At 39.1% G+C, this 14,750-nt stretch overlaps 1 protein-coding gene across 1 annotated transcript in view; it reads left to right on the top strand.

The window, feature by feature from the left end:
- CPA6 (carboxypeptidase A6) overlaps nucleotides 1–14,750 on the top strand; it is a 201,550-nt gene that overhangs the window by 177,665 nt on the left and 9,135 nt on the right. The window lies entirely within an intron of this gene.

Below are 14,750 nucleotides of genomic sequence, written 5' to 3'. Positions count from 1 at the left end.
ATATGCAGAGTTGAACAAAGCAAGGTTTAAAACTAAAACATATAAATAGCACTCCTCTTTGTGTAAAAAGGTTATTTTCAAAAATGGACATAATAAAACTGGCTTTTTGCTTATAAATACATAGGCTAACCCTGGCAGAATACAAGAAAGTAGTAAAAGTGATTGCTTCTGGGGAAAAGAAATGGATGGCTAGACTGATGAAGGGGGAAGCAATTTACATGGCACAACCATGTACATACATTGGCCACTCAAAAAAATTAAAAACAGTAAAAATAAATCAACATTCTTTTCTTAAAAAGCTAAATATACAGTTTTAGCTAAAATGAAGCTTCAGGATGCACTATCACCATTCAAAGCACTTCTCCTTTCATATTAGCTTTGGTTATTTAGCTTAGTTATTAGTAAAACAGGAGGGAGTGAGAACAAAAAGAGACAGATCCTGGGTCTTTCAAGAAGTCATGTTAGACGCCTCCCATCACCATTCCTCACTGACCCCGCTCAGTGGAATGGGGGTGGGAAATGAAAAGTTAGAGTTCCCATTTAATTACATATTATCTAATCTAATAAACACAAAGTGCTCTGCCCTCCAGCCCTCTGGCCTCCCCCATGATTTTCCTTGATATTTCCCTAGAGAAGGGTTGAATATGAAATAGAGAGAAAAAGTAAAGTTTTACACTGATTCAAAACATTTTACAAAAATGTATTGTTTTATTATACAGAGAAATAGAAAATGCACATCAGCAAAAAGGTTTGAAGTCATGTGACGTGCTTCATTAGAATACAGTAACTGCTTTCTTACCCTGGCGTCTGTGTAGAATGAGGTGCCACATGCCATTCCAGCCTGTGTAACTCTGAGGAAGAGATTCCAGACGGCCTTCCAGCAAGTTCTGTGACAAAAACAGCACTACTCATTCATCACCCCTAGATTGGAAAGGTGCATTGGCAACAATCAAAGACAAAGTACTAAATATGATTCAGAACTATTGATTCCCCCCCTTTTTTATTTTCATTCTCAGGTATATTCTTATTCTCAGGTATAATTGTATTTGCATGTATTTTGAGGGTGTGCCAGAAACCTAGAAACTCAGGCTCTTGTGCAAGCTCTTACCTTTTATTATACCCTTAAATTAGAATAAAACTGACCTTCAGATATAAAACACACGGAATTTTGATGTGACAAGCTAAGAGGGACCTTGCTGGAGGGCAGATTGATTCACTCAGTAAACATTAATCGAGCCCCTGCGAAGAGCAAAGCGCAACGCCAGGCAGATAGGAGTCCTCTTCAGTCCTTGTTCTGGGGAACTAGCAGCCCAGGGAGGGAGCCTGGCACGTAAACAACCAGCTTTGATCTGAAGCCAGTGAAAGCTGACAACCAGAGGCATGAGAGTGAGGCTCCCAGATGAGAGGGAAGAGAGACTCTGCTGGGGCGAGTGAGCAGGAGGCAGGCGGCCTTTGAGCTGAGCCTCCCAGGCGTGGAGAGGTTTTGAAAGGTGTCAAGAGGAGCTGGACAGCCCAGGCTGTAGGGAGAGGAGAAACAGAGGCAAGGAGGCCTGGGAGGGACTGATGGAGTAGGAACTGGCTCTGCGAGGTGGGGCTTCGGCCGCACACCAGGTGCTCGGGGAAAATCATGAGCCTCAAAGCAGCCCATCAGCAGGGGCTTGGACACCACACTCAGGGGTCCCCACTGCTGTTGTTGCCCATGAGAAGCCAAGGAAAGTTTGGAGTGAGCTTGGAGGAATAACATGATCTATGATCGATTTGTGCTTTAGAAGAGCACTCTGAGAGCTGGATGAAGGATGGATTAAAGTGTGTGGTGGCAGGGAGACCAACTGGAAGGCCATGGTGTTGTCCAGGTGAGAGGTTATGAATGCCAAGATTAGGCAGGGGCAGAGAGGGGAGAAAGGGGAAGATTCTGGGAGGCAGAGCTGTGCAACACGGTGACTGACTGGAGTGGGGAGGGAGAGGTGGGGACACTGGGGGAGCTAAAGAGGACTCTAAGATCTTTAGCCAAAAATATAAATCTCCCATACATCCAGTTAAAGGCTTTCACCCCCAAACCAAAGAATGTTAATAGAGAGAAACAAGAAAAAGAAGAATTTTCTAGAGGCATCCTCTAGTCTGAATCATATTGATAAATTAGCTTATTTAATAAATATTTTAAAGGCAGTATTCCAGGCACAGGAGATATAAACAAGAAAAAGACATGATGCCTGCCCTTAGGAAGACTGATAGTTTAGTAAAAATACAATTCCATTAAACTGTGTAGAGATAAATTAAGGGTGCTTATGAGAGTATGTTAATGTCCTTTTGCTACTGTAACAAATTATCACAAACTTGGTGGCTTAAAACAACATAAATTTATTTTCTCACAGTTGTGGAGGCCAGAAGTCCAAAATGAATTTTATCAGCTCTTCAGACTACACTCCCTTGGAAGGCTCTAGGGGAGAATCCATTTCCTTGCCTTTTCCAGCCACTAGTGCCCCACCTGTATCCCTTATCTAGTGGCCTCTTCCTCCACCTTCAAAGCCAGAGGCATAGCATCCTCTCTCTGACTCAGCTTCCCTCTGCTCCCGTCACATGTCCCTCTCTTCTGTGTGTCATCAAATTTCCTGCTGTAGGATACTTGTGATTACATTTAGGACCTACCTGGATAACCCAAGATGATCACCCCATTTCAGGGACCTCACATCAGCAAAGTCCTTTTCCCAGGTAAGGTAACATTCACAGATTCCACAGTTAGGACCTGGCAATCTTTGGGGGCCATTATTCAGATGATCACAAGGGGTATAGACAAAAGGCCCCTAATCTGTCCCCTTTATCCTAAAGGCAGTGGTTGGCCATTGGAAAGTTTTAAGCAAAGGAATTATGTACTAAGATTTGCATTTCAGTGAAATTCATTCAGGACTTCTGAGGATGCAGAAGAGCCTAGAGTCAGGGAACCCCTATAATAATCCAAGAGAATTTTTTTAAATATGTTTGTATTGATTTTAGAGAGAGAGGAAGGGAGAGGGAGAGAGAGAGGGAGAGAGAAAGGAGAGAAACATCAGTGTGAGAGAGAGACATCAATCTGTTGCCTTCTATATGCACCCCAACCAGGGACCGAACCTGCAATCTGGGTACGTGCCCTGACCAGGAATCAAACTAGCAACCTTTTGGTACACAGAACAACACTCCACCAACTGAGCCACACTGGCCAGGGCAATCTACGAGTTTTGACTTTGACGATAGTAGTTGGGTTGAGTGTATTGGAGTGAAATTAAAACAATGGCATCAGCAGGTCTTTGCAGATTATTGGGTGCAGTAAATGATTTCTGATGTGGGCAATCAGGAGCCCTACACCAACATTTGTAAAACAAGAACAGAAACAGATTTCAGAGGGGGTTGGAGGACCTTAGACAGGAAGGGAAATTTTTATCTAAGGAAAATATGTTCTAAAAAATGAAACAATTTGCTTGCCAACTAAGTTTTAGATTGCAATCCATTCTTGGAGACTGCCTCTAAGAACAAAAACAACCATCAGTTAAGTCACACACATTTATTACTAAATTTTACCCCCACATCCTCAGAACAGAATCTAAGGATGTTAAGGAAAAACTAAGTATGCAATTACATTGGAATTTTTTTCCATCTGGACTGGAGCCAGAAACTATCCATCTGTAAAGAGTCTTAGCAATCATTTTCTAACCAACAGTTCTCAGCTTCTTTTTTCCCCCCACTATCACACACCCAGTTGATGAGAGCATACTCCCGTGGTTACTTCCAATACATCCACTCTAATAGACCATATCTCTCCCGTTTACAAGAGTATATTAAAATACATTAAGATTTATCAGCACAACTAAACTGATTATTTTAGCCAAATAATTTTATAACATGTAGCTAGCTGTTGTTTGACTCACCCCCCCCCGCCCCCCCCCCCCCCAGCTGGGAACAACACACCACATGAGAACCACCGACACGGGTCCCTGGACCACCCAGGACAAATGCAGCCGGAGCATGACATGCCTGTCACTGAGCTCATTCATTGTACAGTTCTTACTGGAGCCCAGTCTTGTGATTTTCAGTCCATTGTGGCTTTTAGCACCCCTTTCTTCTCCATTTTTTTCTCTAAAGACCACCTTCCACCTCATTTTACCACCCAGAAGGACTAAGATAACCTTTTTTTTTTTTTTTTTTTGGTCCTTTATTGTTAAGTAAAATCGTATTTTTTCGAGGGCCATCCATCTTGCGTCCCACTGAGCCTCTTTGCCACTGCAGCCTCCCCAGGGCTCCTAATCCCCGCTCCCTCTCCCTCCTCTGTGCTGTGTAGCCTGCACTGCACACGTTCCGACTGTATTCTACCTACGTTGCCTTGTCTTCTGATTTCCTCCCATGTGCGTGTCTCGTCTCCTTTCTAGATTTATGAGGTCCTTGTAGTTTCGCATCGCGGTACTCAACAACTGAAGAGGTGATGTATCGTGTGGAAGTTAAATTGCTGAAATGTTCAGAACAGAGATGTGTGCTGCTTTATTTGACAAGACTAAAATCTCTCCCTCTGCACTGCAGAGATCTGTTATATATTCTGCTCTTGTTCTGCATGTGAAGATGGGAAAGAGAATTTTGTCTCAGCTCCAGAAACAATACACTGGCTCCCATAAGCTAAGGGAAAAGGAATCACCTCTAGATTCTCATGCTCCTAAAATCTAAGGTCCGATGCTTCTTGCGCCTTTCCCTTAGAAGTCTAAAACATCATAATTTCCTAAATATTGAATCCTTTTCTCGTTGTATTTTACTTGTTTCCTTGAAATGCTGTCTGGTGCTTTTGCTTTCTGCTATCTTGATCATCGATAGTACAGCAGATATTTCTGATCAGAATCTGTGTAACTGAGGCTAGATGTGGACAGATCTCTCCAACCTGTGTATCCAACACAGCTATTTAAAATCCCGCAGGGAGTTACGGTTCAGTAATGTTTGTGAGCTATCCTTTGCATTTTAGTAAAGCCTGAATAGTGCCCCCAAAGACTATAAATAAAATTAGATCATTTTAGTGGCTTTTTTCCCACCTGAACTAATTAATTTCCATCTTAGAGGCCCCACTATTCATATTCTATTTCTATTTTTTAAAGACAAGGTTGGTATAGGGGATGAGTAAGGCAAAAATTCAGAGAAAAACACCGGCAGAGAGAATTTTGAATGCACCATCCCATTCTGCTGAATCAATACTTAATCTGTGGTAAATAACATTGGCAGGATTCCAATCCACAAAATAAACCATAAAATGCTATAGTGTATCCCATGGCCTAATGTACTTCTCAGACAAACAGCATTAAATCAAGACATGGCCTTTCTTAATATTATACAGTTTAGCTTGTGCATGATAATTAGGAAATAAATATGGTGTTTCATTTTATTATGTTCCCAATATTGATCAAACACTGTGCTAGGCTCAGCAAGTAGGGAAATGGATATGCACACAATTTTCACATAGGATACTAAGTTTTATGACAAATGCAAGAAAATTGTGTTATAGGAGAGGCACCTAACCCAGCTTAGGAGAACTGAAGATGCCAAGAGGAAGTGGTAACTGAATAGAGTATTGAAGGACAAGGAAAATCAGACTGTGAGGAAAAGAGATGGTTCGAGAAAAGGGAACAGAAAGGAAACCTCAGGAAAATGACCAATAATTTAGGAGGAATAAAGGTAGAAGGTTTAAGGCAGATTGGTAGAAACTAACATTTCTATCATGTTGACCAAACAGAACATGAAGGGCCTTATCCCATTAGCATCTGGTCAGAGGAAGGGACCCTCTGAGTTTCAGTGAAGGGTAAAACTATGCAACTTTGAAACTATTATAAGGCCATGGGAAGCACATGAAATTATCTAGTAAATGGTAAAATACCACTCACAGTCCTTTCTGTAGAGCAACAGGGCAAAAATCAATATTGTTTCTGAAGACAGAAAACACACACACAAGATAAAATATAATACCACTACCAAATTCAAACACTGTGTTCACACTACCTCTATGGCCTTTAAACCATAGTAGAGGTTTCAGAACTTTGCCAAGGCAACCACTGAAGGACGTTAAGCACCAGAGAGATAAGATTGGATCTATGTTTTTAGATTACAATGACATGGCTAATAAGGTTGAATTCAAGGTAGGCCAGACTGAAGGCAGAGAACTATTCTAATAATGTAGGAAAATAGCAATGAAGGCCTGAACTTTGTTGGCTGAGGGAGGCATAGAGAGATTTAGCAGATCAGATCGACAGAATTTGCTCTCTAATTGGATGGGAGGATGAGAGAGAAGAAAACTTGTAAGCTTGTTCCACCTAAGTGTCTGACTTAGACCATTAGATGAATGAAGAAAACACAAATTAAGAAAAACAGCAAAAGATCAACATGCTGGGTAGGAAAGAGAAAGATGACTTTATCTAAGGACAGGAGCTTCAAACCTCTGAGATGAGCAGAAGGCAATGTCCAGGAGGCTACAATATACATGAGTTTGAAGCCTGAGACAGATTCAGGAATCATTGACTTACCTACTCAAGAATATTGCTCCAGGAATTATCCCATCTCTCTTTTTTTCTGTTGTCTACTTGGTTGGTTGGTTTAGAGTGTTGTTTGTTCTATACTGCATTTTTCTCATCAGCATAAAAGTATGTTATTCCCTCTGACAAAATCCTTTTCATCTCCACTTCTTCCACCAGCTACTGCCCCATTTCTTTGTTCCAGTGCCTAATTCCTCTCCTAATCCCTCTTAAACTCATTCCACACAGTGTTATACCCTCACAAATCCATCAAACTGTTCTCCACATTGCTGAATCCAATGGTCAAGTCTCTCATCTTACTTGATTTCTCAGCAGTATTGACAACATGGACATGCTTTATTTTTCAGTACATTTAGCTTCACTTGACCTCCAGAATATTAAACTCTCTTCCAAATTCATTAGTTGCTTGTTAGTTTCATTTCAGCATATATATGTATATCTATTTCTCAGTCCTCTACTTCCCCTTAAACTCTTAGCATTGGAATGCCCAGGAATCAATCTTGGACCCTTTCTCCATCTATCTACATTCATTCCTTTCGATATCTCACCCTCTACCATTTGCCTATGACTCCCAAACCTATATCTTCAGCCCAAAATATTCTCCCAACCTCCTATGTATAATATCCACTTGCCATTTCCATTAGGGTAGCTAACAGACATCTCAAACTCAAAATATCCAAAACTGAACACCTAATCTTTACTCTGCCAGACATGTTCTTCCTACAGCAGTTTTCAATTCAGTTGATAGCAACTCCATTCTTCCAGTTGCTCAGGCCTAAAACCATGGAATAATCTTTAACTCCTTTCTTCTCTTATACCTTCCATCTAATCCATTGGGAAATCCCTGATTTTACCTTTAGTAGATAGTTCCAGATTACAGATTCCACCCACCCCTGACCACCTCTATTACTATCACCTTCATCCAGGCCACCATCATCTTTCACCTGTTTTATTGTAGGAGCCTTCTAACTAGTTACAACTTCTACCTTTGTACTCTCCCCACAACATGCGTGCACACACACACACTCTCTCTCTCCCCTCAGCCAGAATGAACCCTTAAACTGTAAGTCAGATGATGTCATTTCTCAGCTCAAAATGCTGCAGTGGCTTCCCATTTTATTCACCCAAAGGATGTAAAACAGTTAATAAAAGTTCACATGATCCGGGCCCCCACTGACTGTCTGATCTCATCTGTTTCTACCCTCCCCTCAACACTTGGCTCCATCCACTCTGGCCAGGCACACTCCAGGCTGCCTTGGAGCCTTTGCATTTGGCTAGCTGTTCCCCTGCCTAAAACCCCCTTTCCCATACACCTCTGCTCTTTCCGCATCTTCCTCAAAGCCTTCCTGTTGTAAACAGTCCTCTCTGAGTGGAAATCTCTCTCTTCATTCTTTGGATGTAAACTTAACAGCACATACCTACAGTCTTTATGTTGTTTAAGAGGGAATTTAATGACCCTGTTTTTGCTATGGCTTGTTTAAAGCTAACTCATGAAGCTATCACTCTGTATCCTACTGAGGGCAAGAGAGGATTTATGCCCATGTGCATAAACAATTGGGGGCTCATTGCCTGTATATAAGAATTTTTTAAGTACCTCATTTCCCTTCTGAAGCCGTTAACATTTGTTAAAATACCTGTAACTTAGGGAAAACTCAGAGTTTCAGATTTCAGCTTATTCAAGAAATATTTAATAGAATATTCTCATGGACTGAAAGGTGTTTTGAAGATATCTGATTGTTTTTGTTGCTCTTGTGTGTCATCAGCCTTCCACCGAAATGAACTAGGGTGGTTTAATCAAAGAAATAGTGCAACGTGCAAGCACCTTCTCTGAGCAGAGTAAGCTCCACTTATTCATTCAGCAACACTTATAGGATAGCAAGGGTACTTGGGAATAATAGGTCATGACCTTTTTCCTTGAGAAGCTCACCCTTTAAAAGAAATGAGCTCACCCTCTAAAGGAGAGAAGAGTCCATGTGAATAAATAACTACAGTACAACATTAAGTGCTACCAGATTTACAGCCAGACACAGTCATCTCTAGAATTTACAGAATAATTATTCTATATTCTGCTGCTCTTCCCACCCTGTTGGATCTGTACCACCTGTGCTAGTATGGAATGTTATAAAAAAAAAACACAAAAAACAACAACAACACACTTCAAACCTATCCAGAGAAGACTGGTATTGGCTGGACCTAGTGAGGATGCTGAGAATAAGGCTAGTGGTCTCAGGGTCAACAAGAGGGTCTTACTGAGGCTGTACTGCTGGGGACACAAGGCAATATACTTAACATCTGCATCTCCACTTTTAGCCCTGATTGCTCCCCACTCCAAAAGGAACACACAGCATGGCCCCATTTTCAGCATCAAATAGTTCTCTCTCTTGCTACTTAATCTTGAAGGAGAAAATCATTAAGTTTGGGTTTTCCTCCCTTATAAAGGATAAAAGACAGCAACTCTACCCTTTGTTAGTTGAGAAACAAGTAAGCGTCTAGCCTCTATGAAATTCAGGTGTAGCTTAGAAATAGTTACAATCTACAGAGAGAATGAAAAATAAAAATACTAAAGAATTAAATGCCTCCGTCTTTGACACTATGAACAAAGCAAATTACTTATCTTTAGGAGCTCAACACTGTGTCCTTCTTTAGAAAAGGGTCCAATTTTCTAAGGAAATGTCAATAGAGCCGTTACTCGTGATCTCAAACAGGTGGTAGGAGTATATTTGTAAGAAAAGTTACCAGAACATTATGTTTATATAGTATATAATATTGAATATAAAATTTGCTCAAGGGTCATATTTTTATTTTGGTAGCACATAAATCTCTAAAAGGAAATTTAAAGAGCTAGCCTGAGGAACTAACTCCAGTTATATTAGATGGAGCTGGAGGTGGAGGGAGAAAGGAGAGGATCGGGGGAACACTGGTGGTATCATGAAGTGAAGTGGCTTCTACCACAGTGCTCCAAAATGGCTATCTGAAAAACAGTTATCAATTCACATAATAACAGCAGCAGCAACAGTAATGAAGATATGCTTTTAAAAATGTTAAAATATGAACGAAGAACATAAAACATGACCTGAGCAAATGGAATGGTGTAACATGTCCTTGGACTGGATGACTCAACTTAATAATACCCTCCCAAAGTCAATATAAATAGAATGTGACCCCAATTAGAATCTCAGTGGGGGGTTTCATTTTGTTTTCAGCTCTGAGAATTGATAAAATGATCACTAAGTTTATATGAAAATTAAATAGACCCTAAAAAGGCAATAATATTGCAACAACAAAAAAAGACAGAAAGGGTGGAACTTGTCTTGACCGGTATCAGAGCATTCTGTAATGCTAATATGGATTGACAGGGTAGCAATGTGGAAACAGACAAATAGGTCACAGGACACAACAGAGAATCTGGGAATAGATCGACACATGCAATGGATGTTACTATATGACCAAAGCAGTGTTTCAATTTAGAGGGAAAATGACAAAATATTTAATAAATTATGCTGACAGAATTGGCTATCTATATTTTTTTAAAAAACTGGAGGTATAACCATATGTTACATACGTATAAAAAGAAATCCAGAAAAATTGAAAACTTGGATGGAAAAAAATAAAATGATAAAAATCCTTAGAAGAAACTATATACATTACCTATAATCTCTAAGAATAGGGAAAATTTTCTTAACCAACACAAGAAACCCAAAAGTGATGTAAAAAGAAAAGACATAATGATTATATAAAATTTTGGATGTCTAAGATGATTCAAGTTACCATAAACAATGGAATAGAAAATTTATAAATTTGAGGCTAAAATGCACTGCAGATGACAGACAAGTATGTATACAAAGCTCTTTTACAGATGGGTAAGCAAAAGATAAGCAGCCCAAGAGAATAAAATGAGCTAAGGACATGAGTAAGCAGTTCAGAGAAGAGTCCAACAGAAACAAACATAGAAATCGATGCTCAAACATACTTGTAGTAAGGAAGAAAAATTAAATTCTTGCCATCAAACTGGCAAAAATCAAAAGGTGATCAAAACTGATGGGAATATAGTCGATAACATTGTCATAATTATGTATGGTGTCAGATGGGAACTAGACTTATCAGGGTGATCCCTTCATAAGGTATATAAATGTCTAATCACTGTCGTACATCTGAAACTAATATAATATTATCTGTCAACTATAATTGAATTTTTTTTAAAGGTGATAAACTTGAAGGGTATTGCTGGTAGGAATTAAGAAGAGATGACAGTCTTATACACTGCTTGTGGAAGTGTAAATAGTAAAAATCTTGGTAAGCCATCTGGCAAAAGTCTATGAAAATGAAAAATACAATCCTAAGGTTATGGGGTATAGTTCAGGGGTAGAGCATTTAACAGCAGATCAAAACCACAATCCTTTTAGAACTTTAAAACTTTGAATCATGTGACTTTAACACCTACTTAAATAAATGTGTTGGTTTTTTTAAATATATCCTTCAACCCAGTCCTATGCCTATAGATCTGCCCCACAGAAATAAAGTCCCCACATGTAAGGATATGTGAACTATAATACTTATTGCAGCATTGCCTCTGTCAAGTCAGTAGTAATGTCCCCCACTTTTTATATTGTAGTATTGTTCATCATAACAAAGAGAAAAAAATAAACACAATTAGCAATAGGCAGGTGGGAGACTAAATTACGTTATAACCACAAGAATAGAATTTAAAGAATGAATTCAAGTTGATGTGGAAGGAGTTCCACAAACTATCACCGAAGGAAATAGCAAGTGGCAAAAAACTATGATTATAACATTGTTTTGTGACCAAAAATAGCTCCTCTAAAAATGAATATTATCTCTATACAAAAATACACATATGCACGAATACATAAATGCATACATACACACTCACACGTGTGTGTGTGTTTGTAAACTATATTAACAACTGTGCTCAGTTGTTAATATCGGTTACCTGAAGGTTAGGTGACAGTGGGAGATGCAAGTGAAAAATAAATTTTTAAAAGATAACAATTCAAAGAAATAAATGGAATATGATTCCATTTAGTGAAATTTAAAGCATATAAATGAAAAGAAAAACATAGAGAATGGAAAAATAACTGAATTTATGCAATAAGAACTATGGCTTCCCCAGGTAATGCTAACTAGAGGATCCAGCTGCTTCTGTTGAATCAATTTCCACAGAGACCAGTTCCTGTAAAATGTAAAATAAAACCAAATTCTTCTGGTTTTCTTTCTTTTCCCTTAAAAAACTTTTTTAAATTTTCCCTTTTAAAAATGATCAGGGAAATGAAAATTAAAACCACAATGAGGTACCACCTCACACCTGTCAGGATGGGTATCAACAGTAAATCAACAAACGGGTGCTGGTGAGGGTGGGGGGAAAGGGAGCCCTCATGCCCTGTGGGCGGGATGGTAAATTGGTGCAGCCACTGTGGAGAACAGTATGGAGATTCTCCAAAAAATGAAAAATAGAGCTGCCATATGACCCAGCAACTCCACTTCTGGGTATCTATTCAAAGAAAATGGAGACACTAATTTAGAAAGATACAGGGGCCCGGCCGGGTGTGGCTCAGCAGTTGAGCATCGACCTAGGACCCAGGAGATCGAGGTTCGATTCCCTGTCAGGGCACATGCCCGGGTTGCGGGCTCGATCCCCAGTAGGGGGCGTGCAGGAGGCAGCCGATCAATGACTCTCTCATCATTGATGTTTCTCTCTCTCTCTCCTTCTCCCTTCCTCTCTCTGAAATCAATAAAGGCATTTTTTTAAAATAATAAAAAATAAAAAGATACAGGGTATATGCATTTCAATGTTCATTACAGCATTACTTACATATAATGGCCAAGATATTGAAGCAATCTAGGTGTCCACTGACAAATGGCTGGATAAAGAAGGTGTGATATATACATATACGCAATGGAATATTACTCAGCCATTAAAAGAATAAAATCTTGCCATTTGTCACAACATTGGTATATCTAGAAAGTATTATGCTAAGTGAAGTAAGTCAGACAGAGAAAGACAAATACCATGATATTCCTAGATCATCTTTATTTTTCTATATGAAAATATCAGTCATTTTATCGGTGAGTTTCATCTGTTAGCATTTTTCATAATCACTTATGTTAATTAATCGTTAACACTTATTTCTGCCATCTGAATTCCTGTTTTCTATTTTCAAATGTTTCTTCTCTTTTCTCTCACTGTTTTCTGTTGAATGAGTCAAGGCTACTTCTGTCAGCTGTGAAGTTTGTGTTCTATTTTTCTTCCTGTGGTTATTCCTAACTTATTAAGAGCCCTGCTTAGGTTTGTTTTTCTCCATCAATTTCTAAATTTAACCAATAGCTACATCGCTTTGCGAAAGACACCAATCACTTAGCAGCTTTTACTTCCGGTGCCCCACCCTCCATCATCCATCACTTCGTTACGTTCTAGAATTTGATGCTAGATCATTACACTTTTCTCTCCTTGGGACACTGCTTATTTAGACAACAGGTCTTACCGAGTTGCTTCCTCTCCAGTAATTCTCATATCAACAACCTTCTCTGGAGTTATTTGTCATTCTGTTGTAATACTTTTTCCAAGGGTGTTTACAAATTATGCCTGTGTCCAGTAAACCTTCTGAGGCCTTTTATGCCAGAAAACATCTTCATCTCACACTCACATTTCAATGAGAGTTCAGCTAGATATCAGAGTCTAGGTCCAAATTTCTTTTTTTAAAAAATACTTTGGAAATATTACTCTAGTGTTGCTATTAAGGTAAATGTGAACCTGATCCTTGTTCCTTTATAGATGACCTACTTCTGTCTCTCTGGAATTGTTTCCTTTTCTTCAATTTCACCTCAGGGTGTCAAAGAGTTGATCTTTTCCCATTTATTTCTCTTGTTTGATACACAATAAGTTCATTCAATCTTTTTCTAACGGTGGGGAAATTTCAATTAGCAGTACTTCAAATATTTAACTTCGGTTTATTTTTTTCCCTCTTTCAGGGCCCTATTAATCAAATGTTGACACTTATTCCATTTTTTGCACCCTTTAATTTTTCCCTCTTTTTTCCAGTTCTGTGTTTCTTCTTGATGCCTCTGGGAGTGTTTCAAAACCCACTACATCTCATTAATTCACTCATCAACTGTATTCATTCAACTGAGGAATTTTTAATTCCTATTACATCTGATTGGTTCTTTTTTATAACTTCTTGTTTCTGTTTAATGTTTCCAGTGCCCTCCTATATGCCCTTGAGAATATTTATTAGGATTATTATAAATTCTGTTTCTCTAGCTCATTAGTTCTGCTCCCTCTGGAATTAGTCGTTCAGTTTGTGATCTCTCCTCTCCAGTGCCTGACATCAGTGTTCGTCAGATGTCTATTTTTCCTGTTCCTTTCAGAGTATCATCTACAGTTTTTAAGTTCTCAGTTCCATCCATCTCTTTCTTGCTTCTGAGGCACCTCCAGAATTAGACTCAACCGAGGAAAACCACGATTGCTTTAAGTTCCCCACCTTGACTCTCCCACAGCATAAACTAAACTTACTGCCCTCAAGATTTAGCCTCATAGACCTGTATAACCTAATTTATTTCAAAAATGATCAAAATTTAGTTTTGAGGATTTAAATGATCACTATCAAACCTCCAAGATGGGTTTTACAAAACCTGTTTGGATATTGCTGATCTTAAAATATAATAGAAATTGGTTTGGCATGTCCTGTGGAATTATTTCTTGGTACATCAATATTTGTATTTCAACCAGACACCTGTAGATGTCTAGCCTTTGCTTTTGAATCGAGATTCACTTATTCAACAAATATTTGTTGAACACTTGCCGTACTATTGGTGCCCAGCAAGGACACAGCCCCTGCCTTCACGGAGCATTATAATCTAACAAAGACTCCAGATTGAATGTAGGTTCTGCTAGAGCAGGGGTATTTTTGTGTTGTTTTCCAGTGTATCCCAGGTACCTAAAATAGTGTAAATATTGGTTGAATGATAATATTTTACACTAATTACTAGTGTGTTGAACATTCTGGGGGGGAAGTACAGGTGTCGTGGAGTATATAAACTGGCCTTAACTTCTCTAGAAGATCAGAGAGACAGCTCTCCAACTGATTGAGCTCTCTCTTTAAAGTGGTTTTTGCAGGCTCACTGAAACAATCAGTACCCTGTTCCTATTCAGAACACCCTCCTATTATGCATGAAGTCTTGAACCACCTTGGATTTTTCAGCAAT

Source organism: Miniopterus natalensis, chromosome 16, assembly GCF_054644295.1.
Source record: "Miniopterus natalensis isolate mMinNat1 chromosome 16, mMinNat1.hap1, whole genome shotgun sequence".
Classification (NCBI taxonomy): domain Eukaryota; kingdom Metazoa; phylum Chordata; class Mammalia; order Chiroptera; family Miniopteridae; genus Miniopterus; species Miniopterus natalensis.
Note: the sequence above shows the minus strand (reverse complement) of the source record. Positions and strands in the feature narration are given on the sequence as shown.